We start from the raw sequence: 4,749 nt of genomic DNA, 5'->3' as shown, positions 1-4,749 counted from the left end.
TTTTTGAAAATCTAAAGACCAATTGGATCAACCAGTAAGGGCTCTTTCCCAGGAGGGGTAAGCCTAGTGCAGGGTGCCCTGAGCTTAGGGTGAGGATAGGTGGTGAAGAGGACACCAGGTACACCCTCACCGAGGGACTGGATGATGGATTTCCAGTCAGTGACAGACGAATGGGGCCAGAGAGCTGAAGCAGCTATTATGGGCTGTGATGTATTGACATTAACAGTTGGCAAGTGTATTAAGTGAAGGGGAGGTGGATCCCCAAGTCAGCCTCAACCGGACCGTGAGTACCCCAATAGGGGACCAGCTATTACATCGCTGAACCCCTCCTTTCATTTTTTTTAAGTTTTAATTTTTTATTTTTTCTAGGTACCATCAAGGCATGGCAGATGAGTTAAGGAAGGGCCCTGCTCAGGGTACTCATGTGTTCATTTACCAGCTAAGTGGCAGCTTGACAGTAGACTTTAAGAACACCAAAAATCATGAGAGTTGGCAATACTGAATCTCTTGTTACCTATAACAGCTGGTATTATTGTTCAATGCAGAGTATGTTACAAACTTCAAAAGGAATTCCTAACAAAGAGGAAAAGACACAATATCTGTATTTTCACTGACGGAGCATATCCAATCTCTCAATCTCTGATTAAAAATAGTTATTTTTCATTGTTTACAGGCAGCCTAGAAACTGGCTATAAAAAAAGAAGAAAGAAAGAAGCACTCCCCTCAAACATTTTTTCCTATTAAATTCCATGAGCTTCCACTTTGTTTTATATGACATGCATCTTATCATGCCTGATACAAAGTCTTTTCCTTTTCATTTCCTATAATCTGGATAATCTGCTTTAGATTTATGTAATTTTATTTCTGTTCCTGATTTTGTGGCTACCATAAAAGGATCTCTAGTTGAAAAAATAAAACAAGCAAATGCCAGTTAGTCCTTCATCACAACTAGGCTGTCAGGAGAGAGAAGTACAAAGCTCAGCAGCAAAAAATGTGTATTCTGAAAATGCTTATAAAATATAAATATTCACATTTAAAAATAATCCTTGAGTTCCTCTCCATGAGTTTAGGGCTTTCTAAACACAATCTGGGGCTGAGCCACTGAGAATAAAGTCAATAGAAAGACTACCATAGTCACTTAAATGGGTATAGAGGCAGCTCTGAATCACTATCAAGAAGGTCATGTTTTGGATTCATTTTCAGAAGAAGAGCAGATCACTGAGTTCCTTTCTACCAAATTATCTGCTACCACCCTTTTAGCAATTGCCCTAATTGAAATCTTGCGTATCACCATTATAAAATCTTTTTTAGCTTTTCTAGTCTTAATAGTGACCATTTTCAAGTCTGGATAATGAATTTTAGGTATCTGAAAAAATGACTGGTTTTCAGACTACTTCAGCTTCCAAGAACTTAGTAGGGGTTGTGATGTGTAACATCCCTGAACACTGATAGCCTCTATTTAATTGGCTGATCATGGATTTAGGTATCAGAGTTTGATACTCGTTTGTCTGTATTCTTCTTATGTGGATTAGATTTCACACAGATAATCTTTTCATTTTCATTATATTGCAAGCCTTATTTTATGTATGAATAAAGATTTTTCCTCACTTAGTCCATTTTTCATGACAAACAGTTAAGTCTTGGTTACATACATTAAAATTCAGGATATAACTAATTAATTCAATGATTAACATTTAAATCTCTCTATGCCTAATTAGGAATTATTCAGTAAACTGGTTAGTTCTATAGATTTATATTTAGGGACACTGAATAAATATGCTGGTACATAACACATTAGAATTAGACAGAAAAATGTAAATGTGAATTCTTTTAGAAACTTGCATGAGATATCTTGCAACCACAAAAATAGAATCATAGAATCGTAGGTTCTCTGATTCTATGAATTCTAGATTCTAGATAGATTCCAAGTGATAATACAAGTCTGTATTCCAGCAGAAGACGTTAATCACAACATCCAACAATGCTTGACAACAATGCATGATTCTCTGGTACAGAATAATTCAGGGCTGTCCAACTGGTAGACCATGAGCATTTAATAAGTGATTTGCAGGCCCCATGGATACCTTTCCTGCTGCTGCCCAACTGGGGGAGGGCCTGGGGGTTTGTGTGCCACCTGTGCAGTCCACATAGCAGGGAGTCTGTGTGCTGTCAGCACAGGCAAAACAGCAAATAGTGTGGGGCTGTGTGCTGTTTGCTCACCCTAGCAGCACATGACACAAGTGCAGCCCTTGCAGTGGTGGGCCTCTTGCTGCTGGCACAGGCCATGTAGTAGGCAGGTTGCCCCAGCACCATATAGTCAGTAGTGTGCCATGCCGAAGTTGGACAGACCTGGGATAATTATTTAATACATTGCTTTAAATGATGTCCACAGATGAGCAGATAGAAAATGTTAAAAAATGTTATTATATCTATGGTGAAGTGCCTGAAACAATGAATGTAGCTAAAATAATGTGCCCACGAACCGACTGCAGCCACAAAATGCCACAACTGTGAGTATGGACACGGCCATTTAAAAAAGGTGCAAACAGGTAAATTATGTGAAAATCAGAAGATTTGGCACCCAATTATCCAATTTGTAAATGTAAGCAGAGAGATTTACATGTGGAAATTCAGCAAGCTAATTATTTGTTTTGTACCCCCTAACTGATTTGTACCATATACAAGTGAATAGGAAAGAAAAAGGGTTAATTAGTTATCCTGTAAATACCCCTCTACCATTATTTTGCTTTTCAGTAGTAGTTGCATTGTGACTCCAAGAATCATCAAACAATAGCCTTTATGAGTTAATCATTAAAAGATGCACAGTGTACATGATATTCCACTTATGTAATTCTAAATATTACCTTTCTGAGTGATAGCTCCACATTTGTGTCCGCACTGAAATTATATTTGGCAACAGCTTCTCCAATCTCTCCAATCTGTGCTGGGGGAGGTGGCCTGGCAGGCTGTGCTTTTTCTGGGGGTGAAAGTTTCTGAAAGAACATATATATTTTCATTATGTCGTTGTTTATTGTGGAACTATTTTAAAAAATAATGTGATAAATGAAAATAGAAGAACAAACCTCAACATAAGAAATTGGGAAAATTCCAACTCTTCCATGATGCTCTCCTTCATACCAGTTTTGATCAATTTTCCTGAGGATATAAACAGTATCTCCTTTCTTAAAGGACAGCTCCCTGTAACAGATTTATCTTAGTCAGATGTTTACAGATTTGCAGCTAAGCTGTGCTGTTTCCACAGTTCATGGTTAGATTGTGGTCCACAATCACAATGAGATTCAACAAGGACAAGTGTGAAGTCCTGCACTTGGGACAGAATAATTGCATGACTGGGGAATGACTGGCTAGGCTGCAGTACTATAGAGAAGGTCTGGGACATTACAGTAGAGCATAAGCTGAATATCAGCCAACAGTTTGCTCTTGTTGTTGGAAAAAAAAATGCAAGAGCATACTGAGTTGTATTAACAGGAGTGTCACTTGCAAATCAACGGAAGTATTTCTTTCTCTCTATTCATCCCTAGTGATGCCTCACCTGGAGTAATGTGTCTAGTTTTGGGTTACACGCTTCAAGAAGGATGTGGGTAGTTTGGAAAAATTCCAGCACAGAGCAACAAAAAATGATTAGGGGTGTGGGCACCATGATTTACAAGGAAAGGCTAAGAGAGCTGGAGTTATTTGGTTCAGAGAAGAGAAGACTGGGGGGAGGCGGTTGATAAGAGTCTTCAAATATGCAAAGGATGAGTAGAGAGAGGATGGGGATAAGCTGTGGCAGTCATGAACACAAGTAGGAGCAATGGTCTCAAGCATCAGGAGAGGAAATTTAGATTGGATATTAGGAAGAGGTTTCTGACTATGAGGGTAGTTGCACATTGGAACCGGCTACCTAGAGAAATTGTGGAAATTTTCAAGAGCAGGTTCAACAGATGCTTGGGTGGGATGGTTTAGTTGGTTTAATTCTGCTTTGAGCAGGAGCTGGACTACATGACCTTGTGAGGTCCCTTCCAGCCCTACTTTCCTATGATCCTATGAGCTCTTGACACTTATTTCAGATCTGAATGTAACTTTATTAACAAACAGCCCGAGAAGCAGCATCATAGCCATCTTGCATTTCCTGGTATCATTTGCAATGATGGATTGTTGCAAGTTGTAAAATTTGGACCCAAAATCCAATTTCAATCTGAAGTTTGGTATATCTGGAGTGTGGCATCTAACTTGGGTCCAGAAAAAAGAAGAGACTGTTGTGGACCACAATTTCAAGGCGATAGTATTTATTAGTATAGGTTTGCATGAAAGCTTTGTGTCTTTATATCCTGTGTGGATGCTACTTTAGCAGCATGTCTATGGATAAATAGGAGAGACACTTGGGTCATGTCTACCCTGCCTTAGAGCTACATTTGTGTGTGGCACAATGAAGCATGCCTTGTCCTTAGGCTCTCACTCTACTCTTGAAATTTAGGCAATATAACTACCTTACTGTGGGGCTGAACCTTTGTCCAGCAAGGGCAGGAGAAACCAGAAGTATACATATGTTTAGGATTTTTCTTCCCGAGTAAAAATAGCCACTCCAGAAAAAACAAAGAAACCTGGAAATAACCGGGATTAAATCATTTCTAGGAGAGTTTCTCCTGGTAGAGTGAATTTCTGTACACATTTTCTTTTGAGAGAAGCAACAGCACAGTTGTCTAGAGTCCAACACACTTTTGTTTCTCCCAAAACCAACTTCCTAGG

General features: G+C 39.1%; 1 protein-coding gene and 1 long non-coding RNA gene across 3 annotated transcripts in view; one reads left to right on the top strand and one right to left on the bottom strand.

The window, feature by feature from the left end:
• Positions 1–4,749, bottom strand: part of SORBS2 (sorbin and SH3 domain containing 2) — a 298,880-nt gene that overhangs the window by 32,779 nt on the left and 261,352 nt on the right. The gene's annotated exons all lie outside the window — the stretch shown is intronic.
• The window catches only part of LOC109303731, a 140,076-nt gene that overhangs the window by 109,681 nt on the left and 25,646 nt on the right, over positions 1–4,749 (top strand). The gene's annotated exons all lie outside the window — the stretch shown is intronic.

Source organism: Gavialis gangeticus, unplaced genomic scaffold, assembly GCF_001723915.1.
Source record: "Gavialis gangeticus isolate Ggan-Ray unplaced genomic scaffold, GavGan_comp1, whole genome shotgun sequence".
Taxonomy (NCBI): Eukaryota; Metazoa; Chordata; order Crocodylia; family Gavialidae; genus Gavialis; species Gavialis gangeticus.
The sequence above is the reverse complement of the archived record's forward strand: the minus strand, read 5'-3'. Positions and strand labels throughout refer to the sequence as shown.